This window comes from Triturus cristatus, chromosome 1_2 (genome assembly GCF_964204655.1).
Source record: "Triturus cristatus chromosome 1_2, aTriCri1.1, whole genome shotgun sequence".
NCBI lineage: Eukaryota > Metazoa > Chordata > Amphibia > Caudata > Salamandridae > Triturus > Triturus cristatus.
The window spans coordinates 755,655,652-755,674,238 of record NC_140580.1 but is presented as its reverse complement, the minus strand read 5'-3'; the positions used below and the strand labels follow the sequence as shown (position 1 = coordinate 755,674,238).

Sequence of the window (18,587 nt, the reverse complement as noted above, 5' to 3'; positions counted from 1 at the left end):
TCTATGTCGATGTTGTGGCACCTTGCTGATGGGGACACTCCACTGTACTGATATAGGAGCTCTGGGAGTATAATGGGACAGCGTTTTGTGGCTTTGGTAGTCTGTGCTGCTGCTGTGGGACTGCCTCCACCACTCTGCCACAGTTCGGTAGTCACGACTCTTCCGTCCCTGGGAAAAATAAATAGCCGGTGAGCAGGGAGCTGAAGTGGGGCAGCATTCCATGCGTACAGCTGGGTTGCCGCGTGACTGCCACCAGCCAAGGCCCTCTCTCCTGGCGCTTCCGATATGGCCGAAATATGCCGGTCTGCAGCTGGCAGGAGTGCAGGCAGGCACCGGGATATGCCGACACGGCTGGGAATACTGGGCTGCTGCAGGTGAAGGCCACGCCTCCAAAGCAGCGTATGCATGGCACAGCCTGCGAATAGAGCCGCCGCAGCCACGAGCAGGAACACGCCTTCCTGAACAAGCAGCGCACTCACTGCCGGGTGCTGGTACGTGACAGGAGTAGGAGGTCGTGGGGATCCCGGACGCAGCCTGAGGGAGGAGGTGGGCCCGTCGAGAATGCAGGAATCAAGAACTGCGGCGGCAGCGCAGGAGCGGTCTTCGGTCCCAGTGGCCCAGGAATCAGAATGGCTGCAGGCTGATACAAGGGGTTGTTTTTCCCTGGTCGCCAGTGTAGCCGGCGTGGTCAGGTAAGCATGCAAGGCCGCGACACCCTCGCTAAGAAGGATACATGCTCACGCTGAGTACACTTCGGTGTGAGGTCACGAGTGATCCCAGACCCCTATATTTATACCCTCGGGCCGAGCCCAGCCATGAGGGGTGAAGTAGATACATTGTGGGTGGAGAAGCCGGGTGGCTCCCTACATCTAGGACCTGCATTTCGTTAAGGAGCATTCCTCTTGACTCCAACGTGAAGCCCATTCATTTACAAGCAATACTGGACCTGAGAATGCAAGGATGTTTACCACAGCTGGCCTGTTGTTTCTAAGATATACCCAACTGTATTCCAGGAAGGGAGATTTTTCTATGGGCAATGACTCAAGTTAATCAGTTTTATTTATTGAGGTGGTCACTAAAAATGTAAAAATTAAATAAATAAAATAAAACCCATCAAAAAACAAACAAAAAAAACATAACTTAGCTATCTCGCTGTACTAGAGATGGCAGGATCTTGGAGAGGGCTGCCTTGCAGCAAAGAAGCTGCCTCCTTACACCGGTCGCTTAATTGTACACCATGACATAAACTTAGATTGGACAATTTATTACTTTTTCAAACGTTATGGAGGATTGTGAATGTGCTTATTTATATCAGTTCTATGAATAAGACTACTTGAATGTTGAATGCACTGCGGTGTTGTAATTGATTGTGTTTTAGTGCGACATTAAATCGTATGCGTGTTTCAAGTTTTCAAAAAAGAAAATTAACATTTAAGTGCATAGGTATTCATCTGAGGTGCGAGAGTGGACGTGACATTTCTTTCACCAACGTTCTTCCAGCCAGAGCCATGTGACCTCGGCAGATAGCGGGGTGCCTTTAATGTCACCAAGAGGCATTGTGACTGGTTTGAACATGTCATGCAGTTGAAGCTCAGGGTGTGTTGTATCTGGGTTTAGTTTACGTATTTAGAGGTTTACGATATGTAGTCCTGCGAAACGTCAAGCCGATTGAGCTCGAGTTACCTTTTGGTAAGTTGATATCCAGTTTATAATTAGGGCTCCCTGTTTTAAGGTGTTTATGTTTTTTTTTAACATTTCCATCTGTATTTATCCATATTTATTTTTTGCCCATTTTGTCAGTATTTCCTCATATTTATTTTGTGTTCACTGATTAAATGAAGTTGTAATATGGTATATATTCACATTTATTTAAGTTATAAATATATGCTTATACTTTGATGCCCGTTGTGTATTAGGAACCTAAGCAGCCAAAAACAAACATAACAATATACCCACAGGTAAATATTGACGGTATAGTACAAATGGATGTGGACATGCAGTTATTTAGTTAAACCTTCTCCCATTTTTAGCTTCCCATGCCATCTATCTGCACAGCTGTTAGGCTGGAATTGATGAAAGACAGTATGGAAAGGCACTCAAAAGAGCCCAATTTTCTTTATTTTTCCATTAATATATATATATATATATATATATATATATATATATATAATAGGAAGTACATTGTTTTCTGTCTGCATTTATCTGTAAAAGTGAGTAAAAACGGGAAACTGGGAGCCCTATTTATAATGTACTGTGTCCGGACTTAGAACGGGGTGTTGTGTTTGAGTATCTAGTCAGTTGCTGCAGCGGGAGCCTCCCGTTGGCGCCTAGTATAACTTGATTTGTTTCTATACCAGTGAACCTACCGAGTGTCGAAGAAGCACACAACAAGAAGGGAAGCAGAAGGGCACTCCAAGCTGGTGCTTTGTCAGTTTCCTGAAGAATCCTTCCTACTCTAAAGATCCCATGGTAGTTCTTGCCTAAGGCACAACTCCAGATCCTGCTCATGCTCAGCATCTCAAGATCACTAAACTCTGCGCTCATGACCCGAGCTGTGACTGCCACTTCTTCTGCCAGCTGGAGCACAGTGGTGAAAGGTAACCCCAAGGATGATAGGATTGTGGATGAGTTGCCAGGACCAATAGAAGTTGCCCTGGCTGGATGAAGAAGACATTCTCCCATGCTTGTTTTTAATGAAACACCTAAGTGGCCAGATCCCGGAGGCCTGCCTGCTTTATTAAAGTAAAGGAGGGGGGTGCATGTGCCCCCCCCAGTGGGCATTTATTTATTGAATGTCCAAGGGATCACTACTCCCCTGTGGCTTATGTTTCTTTCACGGGGCCGCGCCGACTCCCTAGGGCACAGTGGACCACGCCTTCCCCGGGGCTTTAATTTGAAAAATGTTGTGAGGGGGCAGTAATGGGGGGGGGGGGGGGTGTTACCCAGGGACCACCACCTCCTTGCGGCCAAAATAAACATTTTAAAGTGGGAGTGAGGGCGTGCAGCCCTCTCCCGGGCCATATACGGCCCCAAGGACAACCACCTCCCAGGGCTGGCCAGTGATCAACAAAGGAGGGGGGGGCGGCAGCCTCCCTCCAGGAGCCATATATGGCCCTGGGGACCAGCAGTCCCCAGAGTCTGCTTCTGCTATGTCCTGGGTTGCCTGCCCCCGGGACATAGCTGTTTGCTCTGACTTGGTAGGGGCTTTTACAGCTCCCATCAAGGCAGGGCAAACATGAACTCCACTCCTTGCAAGCGAGAGCTGTGAAACCAATTCCGCTATCTAAGAGTGGAGTTTTCGTCTGTTTCCCTGCCCGCTGTGAAGCAGGCAATGAAACAGACAAAAGAATGGCTCTAACAGACACTGAGCTGAGTGTATAGCAGCTCCCTGTGTCCAAGAACAATGGTGGCTCCCACAGGAGGCGGGGAGCCAGCAGGGAGTGCAGGTGCATTTAGGCTCCCCCCGCTCAATGGTGGTGACTGGGTGCTCTTGGTGGGATCCAGGTCACCCAGCATTTGAAGGCCGGGCCCTGGGGGATGAGGTCCATGGGCTGAAATTGCCCAAGTGAGGGGGTCTGAGCAGGCCCGAGGTGGGGAGCTGCGCGACCCCCTTCCCCCATTGAATCATGAATAAAGACCAGGGCCACTGGAATTATGCAATTGTGCGGCTGCAGTGATTTTGGCATAGTTATAGAATTGCAGCATTTGCCACATAACACACCATCTGCCGCATAATCTTCATATTTTAACAAAACAAATGTTGTGTCCAGCTCAAATGGTTAAAAAGAAAGTTAATATACATGCAACGACTGACTGTTACACCTGGCATCTTTTGGCATGTTTCCACTGTCTTTTTGCTTTCTGACCTCCTGTTTTTGATGGTATGCTAAACTTCGTTTTTGCTGGTTTAGTGTCTCTGCTCACTTTCTCACTGCTATTCAGTGTTAAAGTGTAAATGGTCCTACTGTAAATTGTGTTATGATTGGTCTTCCATGATTGGCATGTAAGATTGACTGGTAAGCCCCGAGTACAGTGCACTATGTGGGCCCAGGGCCTTTAAGTCAGATGCTACTAGTGGGCCTGCAGCCCCGATTGTGCCACCCACACAGGTTGTCTTTCAAAGTTGTCTCAGACGGTTGTATGACGTTACTACGCATTCCGTTGTAACGCATGCCTTTTTACCATGCATGCGTTACAACACGAATGCTTTCTCCACGCATATCCTTTACCCCGAAAATGCCTTTTAACACACACATTTTTACTACGATTTTCGTTGTTAAACTATGCATTTTAATGGCATTTTCATTTTAAAGGATATCTTCCTTCACTACTAATTAACCTTTAAATGTAACCCTTATATCTTACCCCTGTGCGACACCACTTTTACAAGTGTATCTTTCAGTTGGGAATAGCCAGTGACTTGGTGTTTAGGCTTTCTGAACACGGAATTTAATAACACACCTTTTAGTAAAGGGGATTGTTAAATTATGTGTTTGAAAATGCTACTTTTAGAAAGTGGGCATTTTCTTGCTTAACTATCCTAGGTGCCTCTGCCCATTTGTGGATTCACTGTCTGGTTTTACAGACAGGGGCTGGTTTATGCATTCACTGCAGACACACAAAGGGAGCAGAGGTGTGCCCTGCATATGCTGATGAGTCATCTTGGGCTAGAGTGGTGGAAGGAGTTGTCACTAGCACCCGAATAGGCTGTGACTGCCTTCCACAATGCAATCTCTACCTCCGTAAGTGAAGCTGGACCAGGGATGACAGAACTGTTTTTTACTGAGCCAAGAGGCTTTCTGCCAAATACTTCAAAAGACAAAAGTAATATAAATATTGGGGCCCTGACCCCAGAACATTAGAACTCGTTTGGACTAAGGAACCTGCCAGGAAGGAGAGCTGGAAGAGCTGCCAGTAGGAGTACTGCCCCTTTGCTGTTTGTTTCTTTGATGAATTGGCCTGCAGTTGCTGCTTCTATCTTGGGCAGTAGAAGGACTGGACTGAACTTTCTACAACTTATTGCCAGAGTTTCTCCAAGGACTTGAAGTAGAGCTTATCGCCTGTTGGCAGTCTCTGGAACTTCAAGTTCTACTGCCAACAGCACTAGGAACTGCGTGTTTTGTACTGCAACAGAAGAAAAACCACTTTAATGCTGTTACCGCCGCTGACTCCGTGACCTGAAGGCACTGAGGAGAACATCGCCCCAATTAGCACAGCAATCCTGGTTTCACTGACAATACCGGACGCTATCACCGAGCCGGTGCATGCACCGTGACCTCTGGGCACAGCTTGTAAGGTACACGAAGCATCGTCCCGTCCCAAACCGCAGCCCATCGCTCTGCTTCACACCGCCATCTTGGTGTCACTGACAACACCAGACGCTGTCAGCGAGCCGCTGGCTGCACCGTGACCCTTATGCACCGCAGATCGCATCGTCCAGCTTCGCACCGCAACCCTGGTCTCACTGACATTGCCGAGCTGCTGCTTGCACCATCACCTGTGGGCACCGCACTACGCATTGCCTCATATTGCCACTCTGGTATCACCGATGACGATGCTTCATGCGGACATCAATGCCGCTACCTGCCCCCTGCCCCATGGCCTGTGGACACCATTAGTGAGGTACAGGAAGCATCACCCCGTCTCACACGGCAGCCCTGGTCCACCTTTACCAGCACCAATTGGCTCCCATCTTGTCAACCAATGCTGCTGTTTGCACCACCACCTTTGGGGCATGGCACGAAGCACCACCCTGCTTTGCATAACAGCCTTGGGTCAACCGACAACAGAGCTTTAGCAATGACGACAATGCTGCCTGCACTGTGATCTGTGAACACCACATATCGCATCACCCTACTTTACACTGCAGCACTGGTCTCACCGACAACGCCGGATACAGTCACCGAGCTGCTGCCTGCACCGTGACTTGTGGGCACCGCATGTTGCATCGTCCCACTTCGCATCGTAGCCCCAACGCTATCGATGCCAGCACTCCTGACTTCAACTTCACGGAGTTTGATCTGTGATACGTGTAGCTTCAAGGGCCTGACGACTCCTGCATCCGACTTCCAGAAGAGACGCCTGCTCTTCAGAGCTCATCGCAAGGTCCATGATGTCCTGCATTCCAAGGTTTGCCTGGCTTCACCACACCGTAGCTGGTATGCGACCTCACAGTCGGCCTGAACTGTTGCATTTGTTTGTTCTTGATGCCGTGATAGCCCCGACGGAGCTATCGTCTTCAAGGAACTGTCTTTTAAGTTTATTCCAGCAAAATTCATAACTTTACTACTGTAAGTTGGATTTTTATTGTTTTGGTATTGTTTTACATAGATAAATATTGGCTATTTTTCTCTATCTGGTGAGGTATCCTTTTGTAGCGTTTTTGTTGTCTTACTGTGTGTTATGTGCAAATTCTTTACACATTGCCTCCAAGATAAAGTTGACTGCTTGTGTCAAGCTACCAAAGGGGGGAGCAGGGGTTATTTTAGACGTGTAACTCCCTTATCCTGACTAAAAGGAAGGGTCCCTTCTTGTACAAGGTGGATACCTCTGCCATCTAGAGACCCTCATTTATAACACTGACTAGTCACATTTTAGTTGCTCATTGCTATATTTGGGTTTTTAACTGGTACTAATGAGGTGCAACCAATGCACAATATTATCAAGTTTGTAAATGAAAAAATAATGAAGTAATACTATTACATAACGTGCTGCATTATGCTGCATGATTTGCCTTTTCTTGCAGAGTTATTTACTCAACCCTGCCACTTAATTTGAACCTCCCCTGCCGCATATTCCAGTCGCCCTGATAAAGACGCACAAGGAAAATCACATTACCAAAATGCACACAAGGTCACTGGTGACAGTTCCTCGTGCTCCATTAAGCAGGTGCAAAGCAGAATACGTACTGGACATTTAGCCAAGAAGGTAGCACTTTGTAATTAACCAGTAGAAAGTTCTCCACTTGGTAAGATATTTTGTGCAAAACTGTGGACTCTTTTGGGATAAAGTGGCAGGTGCAGTTGCCCAGTCACTGACACACACACACAGACACCTAGACCCCCACTCACAAACCCAGACACTCTCACACACACCCACAGACCCACTCACACACTCTCAGACTTACTGAGACACTTTCACATGCACCCACTCACAGACACCCTCGGACACTCACACCCACTCACAAACCTACTCAGGCACCCACACTCAGAACCACTCAGACACCCTCACAGCCACTCACAGACTCACTCAGACATGTACAACCACTCACAGACCCACTCAGACACTCATGCACCAACTTACAGACCCACTCAGACACTCAAGCACTTACTCACAGACTGAATCACACACACTGAGGCACTTGCAAACCCACTCAGACGCTCTCACACCCACTCACAGACCCACTCATTTACCCACTCAGACACCCAGTGAGACACTTATGCAGCCACTCTCAGGTCCGCTCAGACACTCACACACCCATTGAGACACTCATGCATTCACTCACACACCCAGTGAGACATTCATGCACTCACTCACAAAGTTTACAGGTCACAGTTAGCAAATAAAATGTAAAGAACGTTCGAAATTCCCTTAAAAAAAAGTCACAGGGACGTTATAGTTAGGAAATAGAGTTTTTTTTTTTTATTGAATTTCACACAAAAAAAGAGCAAAGGTTATAGAGACGCTATAGTTAGGCTCGGATTTCACTCATACAAAACCATAGAAATTCAGCAGTTATAGTTACCTGAGCTAACTATAACTTATGCCCCACAATGCACTGTTTATGACCTCACATATTATATCACTCATGACACGGTTAATTACATCACTGATGGCATCTGAAATGATATCACTGATGACATCATCCACAGAAACACTCACATCCCCATAGAACCTCTCATGCACCCACTCCAACTCTCACACAACCCCTCACATACCCATTCACAGTACCAATCCCTCATCCATAGAGGGACTCACACACCCACTAACTCACCGATACAGCCACTCATGCACCCACTGCCTCACCAATAGAGCCATTCAGACATCCAAGCATACAGACATGCCGACACTTACACACCCTCTCATGCATCCTCAGCCACTCACACACCCACTCAATCACCCACGCAGAAATTCACACAACCATTCACTCACCCATACAGGCACTCACCTTGCCATTCACTCACCAATGCAGCTATCCACACACCCACACAGCCACCAACACAGCCACTCACACACCCACTCACCCTTACAGCCACTCACACAGACATTAACTCTCCAATATAGCCACTCACACCCAATCACTTACCTATACACATACACTCAAACAGCTACACACTCACCCATAATGCCACACACACACCTATGCAGCAACTCACCCATACAGCTACTCACACAGCCACAACACTTACACTCACGAGATGATGTCATCAGAGATGTCATCTGGGATGTCATCAGTGATATCACTGACCATGCCAGGAGTGATGTAATGTGTGAGGTCATAAGAAGTGCATTGCGGGCGTAAGTTATACTGGGGCATAAGTTATACTTAGCTCAGGTAAGTACAACTGCTAAATTTCTATGGTTTTGTATGAGTGAAATCTGAGTGACTAACATCCCTATAACCTTTCGCTTTTTCAGTGAATATGTATATATATATATATTCACTGAAAAAACCATAGGTTTCACACATGTTATAGTTAGCGGAAATTTTACTGATAAAAAACCAATGAAATTCCCCCGTTATAGTTAGTGCAGGCAACTATAACTCACGCGACCGCAATCCTCTGCTGATGCTAATACTGTATTTAGACACTTATTTACCCATGTCTTCTTCCATACATTTTTAGCTATACATATATTACAAATATTTTCTTTTCATAAAGACACATATGTCATCAGCAGAAGATTGCGGTCGCGTGAGTTATAGTTGCCTGCACTAACTATAACGGGGGAATTTCATTGGTTTTTTATCAGTAAAATTTCCGCTAACTATAACATGTGTGAAACCTATGGTTTTTTCAGTGAATTTGCAAGGTTTTTTAAATGCTAATTCCTAACTATAACGTGTGTGAAACCTATGGTTTTTTCAGTGAATTTGTACGGTTTTTTAAATGCTAAGTTACTTTACGCCATTCGTGGCGTGCGCGCCCACTTAACGCAGTTTGTTCCGTGCGCGCACAGCGAAGCGCACCGCGCGCCCACTTTACGCAGTTAGTGCCGTGCACGCACGGTGGGCACGCGGTGCACTACGCGCACCGCGTGCCCACGTTACGCTAGATGGGCCATGTACGCACGATGCGCTTCGCGCACCGTGCGCACATGGAGGACATATGATGCACTTCGTTTTTAAAGGTAATATTTTAATTTTTCGCATTAGTTATAAGCCATGCCCAAATGGTGCCCTTCGGGCACCATTTGCACACGGGGTGGAGAGAGTGTGGATAATTTTTTTTTTAATATTTTTTTTTTTAATCTTTTCGTTTTTTACTTATGTGATAAGCCATGCACAATTGGTGAGCTTCGGTCACCAATTGCACACGGGGTGGGGTTAGTGTGGATATTTTATTTTTTTTAATGTTTTTTTACCGTACGCGTACGGTAAGCGTAATCGGCGAAATTAGCGAAAACAAAAAAAATCCGTTTTTGGCCTTGGGGGATCTTTGGGGACTCCCTGTACATGGCTATGTGTGTGGGAGCTGTCAAAACAGCCCCTTTGAATGTTTTTGTGCTTTGTTTGTTAATCATCTCTCTCAGTGCGAGAGAGAAAATGGCGGCCGCCGCTTCCTGGTTTCGGCCGATTCGAATGTTTACTAAGATCTAAGAGCCAATCATAATCGCGCTCGCGCACGCCACCGTACGCGTACGGTAAGCGTACCGTAAGCGCACCGTAAGCTGGCTCAGATATATATATTGATTTAAAGGCTATTTTCTCAGAATCTACTGAACAGATTTACACCAAACCTACAAAAGGCACTTCCTTGACCTGAGGACTACCTCTCTGCCAAATTTCTAGTAATTCTGTTCAGCCGTTCGGGCTGTAGCCCTGTCTAAAGGTCCTATGGAAAAATGCATGGGAAAAACGCGTTTTGGGACCCCCCTTTTATCTCAGCCCCCGCTTGACGAATCCCCCCGAGACTTTCAGGGTAGGAGCGGAGCGTAGCGCCCCACCTATTTTGAAAAATTCGCGAGGATTCGTCGACCGGCGCCAAAGTTATTCAAAATAGAATGTTGCGGATTTCCTATGGAAACGTGGTCCTAACTATAACTACCTACTGGCGACCGCCAGTAGGTAATTATATATATATATATATATATATATATATATATTATGGCTGGCATACCTTGAGTGAATAAAAAACTATCGTGTGCACCAAATTGTGGTCCGTGCTCCTTTCTGTGGATTTACAGGCGCTTTCCAAGGCGTAGGCGAAGGAGTGCTTTGGAGATATATATATATATATATATATACACACATACATATACATATATACGTACATACACTTTGTATTTAAGATGTGCATGTATTTAAGATGCGCTAAGACTGAATAGGACATTTAGTCCTAATTCTATGTCTGTGCCTATCCCGGTTTTCCGTTCTGAAAATCTGGTCCCCCAAGAAAGGAACCAGAGCAGGAAGAAAAGGAAAAAGAGATTTGGAACAACGGCCCTCTCTGAAGGGTCACCCTAAACCTTTTGCCTTCCTCCTCCTCTTTTTGCTGAACTCTTTGTTGACCTTAGGACTCTGAGCACTTTACCACTGCTAACCAGTGCTTAAGAGCATTTGCTTCTCCTCTAAACATGGTGATATTGGTGTATACCTGGTTGGCATATTTGTTGTACTGGCAAGTCCCTTGTAAAATATACCATATGTCCAAGGCCTGAACTTCAAATGCTGCTAGTGGGCAGCAGCACTGATTGGACCATCCATAGAAGTGGACTTTCACTCCCGTCTCAGGTCTACCAATGCAGTGCCTATGTGTACAGTTTACTCCCAATTAGACTGGACATATAAAACTACTTGCCTTAAGCTCCCCATTTGTTACATACAAGTCACCCCTAAGATAGGCCCTAGGTAACCCCAAGGGCAGGGTGCTATGCAAGGAAACGATAGAACCTGTACTTTTATGTTTTGCAGGTCCAAGTAGTGACAAACCGCCTATTTAGTGTTTCACTACTGTGAGGCCTACCCCTCTCACAGGTCAGCATTGGGAATTCCTTAATAGGAAGTCCTGAGCAGAGAGGAGTAGCTTTTTCATGTTTCATGTATTTGGCATAGTAATGATAAATCCTCCTTACTGGTGAAGTTGGATTTAACATTACTGTTTTAAAAATGGCACTTTTAGAAAGTGGACATTCCTCAGTACTTACTGCTCTTTGTGCCCGCCACCCTGTCTCCAATACAGGTCTGGACATGAAACTGGCATGGAAATGGGTGTTTTATGCACAGTGGTGCAATAATGGAAAATTACATTGGGGTAATTTTTAGATTACTATGTCAGGGGAGCGAGGGCTATAACAGTTGATGTCCTAAGTCAGTAATGTTGTTATCTCCCGTAATGCCTAATGGGAGACACAGACATGACATCCTGGGCGCCTCCAGCTCCCTTCTACCCCTACTCCCACGCAGTCGGTCTCTCCATCCCCCCCCTCCCTCCCCAGAGTAGTGAACCTTATTTTCAAGGACAATTTAATTACGAGGACTCTGAAAACACAGGCAAGGGTTGATAGCTGAGGAACAGCTGGGGCGGCCCTGCTAGCTCCCAAGGCAGAGAGAGGGGTTGGGGGTGCAGGGCGATCATGGCTCGGCATTTCTCACTTCCATGAGTGTGTAGTTCAGTGACACTCAAAGTACAGCCCAGGAATTCACAAGCAGCCCTCCTGACTTTCATATAGGGCCCCCAGTTGAATGACCGCACAGGGGTTCTGAGAGCACTAACATTCATAAGATGTTAATGAAACCTGCCAGCTTTTATTTACACTAACTGAAATAAAAACAAAGAACCAAGTAAGGTGTCCTGCACTATTTAACATTAGGAACAAATTCGTTTTAAAGACATCCTTCAAGAAATGTGTAAACATAAAGTCTCTTCAAAATTTTAAAAATTGTATTTCATTACCATGTGTTTCTCCTCCGTTGAGTGCTTTGAGATCCTTTGTAAAGTGACAGTTTTCAAAATGAACATAGATGTCATGCCTCCTCCCAATTCCAGTACTGAACTAAGAGGCAAGCCAGATATCGCGAGGAACCCTCTGGATGATCTGGGTTGTTATTTGAGATGGACAACATTTCAGTTTAATAAATCAAACCCAAGAGAAAGTTTTATACAGCGTGTATCTTGACCACATGTATTTCAAGATGCTCTTATATGTCAAAATGAAGAAAAAGGAGGCAAAGTGAAATTAGACAATTGCCTCGGATCAAGCAATTTGGTTAAGTGTGGAAGCCGTGATTAATCTGAGGTTTCATAGCTTCATATTGTACAATTCTAATTCATTCCAGTTCAATAATTAAGTTACTTCTGTTTAACGCTTGACTCTCCCATGGTAGTGATAGCAAGCAGAGAGGGCGTACCCCAAGGTGTGGTAGAGGGATTGCAACTCAGCTACAGCATAACAAAATGCTCCACTGCCACCGTGCTGGTATCAATGCGGCCGATGGGCACATCACAGCCCATACTTTGTGGCCACTAGGAAAATGTTTGCGAGTACCCTTGGCATAGTTCATCCAAAACAGAGATTTTCTATGTATTCTGGGACTTGAAGTGCTGGTTTTATAGGTTCATCGGGCCTACAATTCCTCTCAGCATGCAACAAAAAGTACCTGGACTTGAGCTATTCATCCATGGAACTGGGTAATCTGAACGCAGGTCACTGGCACAATCCTAGACCCGTTGGCACCTCGAGGACAATTCTGGTCTATATGAAAATCCCCCCTTTGCAGGATACATTTACCACCTTTTGATAACCACCACCTGGGAACAAATGAGCACAACACTATCATGTACACATTAGCGCCTAGGAGGGTGAGCAATATTCTTTCAAGGACGTTCCCATCACCCCTCCGCACCTACCTATTCGTGCCCTTCAGGGGCTCAGAACTTGGACCCTCTGAGACCTTACTGTCCATTCCCTCTGTGCCTCCCTCATGCATCACTAAACCCAAGGACACCCACTGTACCACTTAGCCTCCTTGCAACTCCCCCATCAGCTCCTTGCCACCTGCACTTCTCGTGCGCGCCATCCCCTTCACCAGGTGTGCACACAGCGGCCCTACTCTTTCCTGTGTCCTCTGCTGTGCCACAGCACCCGTCACCGGTGCCAACCTGCCACAGCAGTACCTGACCAATGGTCCTAGACGTGGGTCAAGATGGCGAGCGAGATACGCCATCACTGTTAACGTCTGTATGACCTACAGGTCAAGAGTTCGAATCCAGGCAATATCAGTTCGGCAGAAAAATGGAGCACATTAAATTGGGTAACAAGGACGCCTGATAGTTACAGCGCCTAGAGCCAGTATTAACTTATATATGAAGTTCCAAATGAGTTATAAATATGTTGGACAGGACTCATCTGCTCGAACAAGTGACTAATGGGCCCTAATGCAATAAGGCAAACACAAGGAGTAATAAAGCCCCAACTGCCCCCCCTCCCCCAGCTGTTTGACTTCTAACCTACAGTAATAATCAGAGTTCCCTTGGGCCCCTCAAGCCTCTGTGCCCCGGTACCACTGCACCTGCTGCACCAATAGACGCACTATGCTGCTGTTTTCACCATGAGCTGAACTAAGTTTGCAATTTGGTATTTTATTTTCTGAAGCTTGCATACACTGCTGCTACCCGAGGGGGAGACTAGCTCACTTGAACTTGGGAAAAGCGTTTCTCGCTGTAATATGCCAACCGATTGGCTTTGTCAATTCAGCAAAGCAGAAACAGTGTCCTGGGAGCGAGTTTTCAGGGCAAATGAACCACTGCATTCCATGGCGTTTTCTCTTCAGAGATGAGCACAGAAAGACATTGTTTAGGGCGTTTTATGTGGTTTCATAATTACTGTTTAGAGTATTACGTATTCCCTTGAAAGGATGTGTGCGGTGCTGTGCTTTTCCATATGGATATGTGGCGCCTCTGACAAAATGCCCGGAACCTTTATATTTCAGGTTAGGTCTCACGGCTCTCCTATTACCCAGTTCCATGGAGGAATAGCTCAAGTCCAGGTATTTTCCGTTGCATGCTGGGAGGAATTGTAGTCCTGGCGAACCCATACTACCAGAACTCCAGATCCCAGAATACGAAGAAAATGTCTGCATTGGATGAACTACACCCTCATGGGAGTGAGAAAGGCCGAGCTCTGGTGTCGCCGTGTGCGCCCCAAACCCCTCCCAGCCGTGGACCTGGCAAGGCCGCCCCTGTCTGCTTCTCACCTATCGATCCTGTCCGTGTTTTCAGAGTCCTCGTAATTAAATCGCCTTTCAAAATGATGTTCATTACTTGGAGGGAGCGGGACAGGACACAGGTTAATAAAATGACACACAATGTAAAATTAAATATGCGACAAACCGTAAAAAGGATAAAAAATAATAGTAAAAAAACACAACTTGCGACGTGCCGCGTTTTAATGATGTTTTTAGGCCCCAATACATCATTACGAGGCGAGCGCCATCATAATGAGGCGCTCTAAACTCAAAGGGCTTGGGGGAGGGGCGGAAATCTGACAGGTCGGGGCCTGCCAATGGAGGGTTGGAGAAGGAAGGGGCTGAGGGGAGGCAGATCTGTCCAATTAATTGAGGTTAGCCCCACAGGGCCCGTTAAAGGCAGTATCTGCGCACGTGACATCCCCTGAAAACACATTTCTACCCATTGTTCTAACCGTATTCGCAGCTGTTTGGGGTAAATCAATTGTGCGGCTTCGTAGGGATCGTGTTCACCTCGCCACAGAGGGAATCGGATACCTCCCAGGGAGACTACATCATGTCTGTTTTAACTTATCGGCCTGAGTCGAGGTAGCCTTATCCTGTCAGTGTCATCGGCTCTGTGCTGCCGCGGCCCCGGGACCCACCACTGAAAGCAAGGTTTGCATTTAGTGCGAGCGAGTCATTCATCAAACGCTACCGTGATTGGGCTGCATGGGGTGTTACACGCAGAAAACCGGAAGCACAGTATTTATTCTAGGTATAGATAAAACACTACGTGAGCAGACAGTAGTGCGCAGATAGATACTGTTGTATAGCTGACACTGCATGGACTGCACTGATGGGGCGGAGACTGGCCTTGCTAGACTGTTGTCGTCCTGAAAAACATAACAGTGGGTTCTAAAGTTAAATGCATCGTGAACTTTTTCACTGCGCCACTGAAAAATCTCTCTTAATACCAAACAGGGGAATATATATTTTGTTAAAGAACCAACGCAGAAGAAACTAACTCCTTTACATTGTTTCAATGTTTATTGTAATTATAATTGCATTTATATAGTGCTTCCGACCCTTGAGGAGGTGTTGAAGCGCTTTTCGGCGAATAGCACTCTACTCCGCAACCCAAAAAGGATTAGTGGTGATTTAGTATAAGGAAATATGAAATTAATGTGAGCGGTGCACCTGTGCATTGGAGTGAAAAGGGAGAGTGGAGGGACAGAGGAGGGGAGGGTTTGCATTTATAAAGCACTGGGTATATATCATTAATTGATGGAAAGTTTGTGGATTTCATGTTTACTCTCTGGTGAATTATGACTGTGCAGAATTTGTGGAATTACCGATTCTGGTTTACAAGACAGAACCTTTGGAATGGGGCATAACAATGCAGACCCAGGAATACCAGGTCCGTTTCTGATTGGTTAACCTGTGTTCCAGGGACTCAGCTCTCCTTTACCAGCAGCCGAGAGCCTTCTATTGGTCTTCCTTGGTGAAGGAGGGCCGGTGGGTGCCTGGGCTCTGCCTGTACTCCGAGGCCCTTACTAAGAGTATGGGAATATTGTATACGGTGCAGAAACCCATTCAGAAATATCAGGCCGGTGTTCCTACATCTGGGAAACATCAGGCACATGGAACCGGCCCTCATACCCAAAGGGTTAGAAATAAGAGGAGCGCAGCCTTTTGTGAAGCTACACAAGGAAAAAGAAATACAGACGCAATGAAAGAAGCCAGGACTACATTTACCAGAGTGCTATGGGGCCTTACGGAACGCACACACCTGTGGAAAGCTCCGTGCTGCTTTGCCCGAGTGCTACTACATTTTGTGTTTATAAAAGGAAATGTTTAAGCCAACATGTACTCAAACCATGGGGCATTCAAGCGTAACATGTTTAGGTCGCTAAATTGGGGCGAGGGGGGTGGGGGAGCAGATGTGTAGGACATGCCAATACCACCACAGGCCACTTTCAGGTGTTGACCATTATGGTTAGCAAATAAAAGCAAGACTTTTTAAATACAAAAAGAAACGTTATGTAGTTTAGGTTGCATCAGCATTTCATTTGGAGACGGGAGGACCATTGAAAGCTCGAGCCAGCTGCCTGGCTCTGGCTCAAGGTCCTCTTAGAACCTCGAGCCACAAACGAGCCGAGCCTTCATGTGCCAAGTGGCTTCTGCCTCACACACTTGTCTCATTCGGAAAGCCCCCGCTACTCTATCTCTAGGATGACTTGCATAACAATAGGGAAGGAAACCTGGGTTCAATTCCGGCTTCCCCGCATGACCAAATGTGTGAGCCTAGGCACTTATGTCAGTGTACCTCCTTTGTCATCACATTCGAGAGCACCTTAAAATACACCAGTTTAAGATAAGTACTGTACAAAATCCTCTCGTATGTGTTAATGAACTTTATTGTTGCTCCTTCAATAGAAACAACTTTAGCGACATGTACAGAACATACGACAGACTTCCATTGTGGTTCCCTAATAGGCCCGTTGCAGAGTATGAAAGTTTCCAAACTGATGCTCAGAAACGAAAATTTCGGATACATGCCACGCGGTGCAGTAATGCAAACTAATTAAATAAAGTAAAACGTTATTAATATGTTAAACAAATGCACTTTTAGAATGTTAGTCTCATGTTTTACGTGATAATATTGAAGCAAAAAAAAAAAGTATATATATATTTTGAGGGCTCAGCTGTTACGGCGTTCAGAGCCAAGGAAAGCCAGCCAGGCCCATGACAGGACTCTCCCTCCTTGATGACTCGCCCACCTCTGGCTTCATTGTCACCCCAGAAACCAAGACGAGAGGCGAGAAGCACGCAAACCAATGCAACATCCCATGCCTTACAACTAAAACAACAAGGCTTGCACAAATTAACGCGAATGCACACGCACTTCACAGTTCTGAATGGCAAAGACAATAACTGGCAGGAAAGAGTTTCACTCACACAGAGCTCTAGAGCTTCCCCCGGTCCTTGAGTAAGTATGCAATCCTGTCAAGATATTCAGGTGGATCTGGGGCTTGTAGTCCTCTTTTTCCCATTATAAGCTCAAAGCTACAAACACGAGGGTATACAGTTTATAAAACTTGATTGACATTGACCTGGGAGACTTAGAAGCTCTGCTAATATGCCTATTGATTGCCCATGGGTGACAGCAAACTGCGCCTTCTCCTCAGGACTTGACGCCGGCTCGCTTAACAAATTGGTCGCGTGGCCGTCGTTGCCCCACCCACCCCCGCCCTGTATTGGTCAGCTTCGGGTCTCCTGAAACACCACTGAGAAGCATCCTCTGCTCTCGTGAAAGTCTCTCACACAGAGAGTGGCGCCGCGAACTTACTAGAAACTCCTATTATTCTGAACATGATTCGGTCAGGGTGAGTGGGGGTCGCCAAGGGAGAGTCAACACGAACCTGGTGTGTTTGGGCCGAGCAAGGAAGCGTCGGAATGCACCCCACTAGTCTCCACTGAAAGAACCCTGCCCGAGCAGTGAGCAGGTCATGGGCAGGTCACTATCCGGGGGTGGGGGAAGTGGTCACTATCTGACGCTGGACCAGATGCTGAAACAGCCACTCTCCGATGAAGGCGCAGTGTCCGGAAGCCTGTTCCAGACTCAGGAGGAAGGGATGCATGTCACTGGGGGTCATATTAGCAGTGTGTACGCGAGTAGTGTGTATGTTTGGGGTTGAAGGGCAGGTGTAATCGTACAGAAGTGCGGTTTGGTAGAGAATATCCGAAGGGGCGATCTAAGGGTGCACAACTCTCCTCACCTCTCTTTCCAGTTCCATCAGCGTTTTCTCGCCTCCCCCTCAGGTGTCTCCCTGGTGCTTCTGCCCCTACTCATCAAGTGTCTCTAGAGATCGCTTCTCTCTCGATGTCACTTCTCTCCTCCCCCTGCCTCGTCCCTCTTTTCTCTCCCAGCTTCTCTTGTCTCCCGAGTCCCCGGTCGCTGCCTTCTTCCCCCTTCCTCTCACTGACACCGGCTGTGACCGACACTTCGCCCGGCCTATCAGCGAGTCGGCTTGGATGCGGGCGGCCTCTGCAGTTTCCATGGCGACGAAAGCGAGTCGTGTGGGACCAGCTGTCTCCAGCGAGGCTGAACAATGCCAGCATCTCCGAGTACAGGTGAGGGAAGCCCCGCTGGTGCAGTGTAACAGATACACGTAGGGACGACAGCGAGGAGATATAA

At 46.7% G+C, this 18,587-nt stretch overlaps 1 protein-coding gene across 4 annotated transcripts in view; it reads right to left on the bottom strand.

Moving 5' to 3' along the window:
* Positions 1-18,379, bottom strand: part of RASSF4 (Ras association domain family member 4) — a 420,812-nt gene extending 402,433 nt beyond the window's left edge. For 2 of the 4 annotated variants that reach the window (XM_085608696.1, XM_085608695.1), the window contains exon 1: positions 18,169-18,379. The gene's annotated coding sequence lies outside the window, so the exon portion shown is untranslated. Of the gene's footprint in view, positions 1-17,347; positions 17,403-18,168 lie in introns of those variants that run through there. The other 2 variants (XM_085608699.1, XM_085608697.1) reach the window with 2 other exon arrangements.
* Between the last annotated feature and the right edge of the window lie 208 nt (positions 18,380-18,587).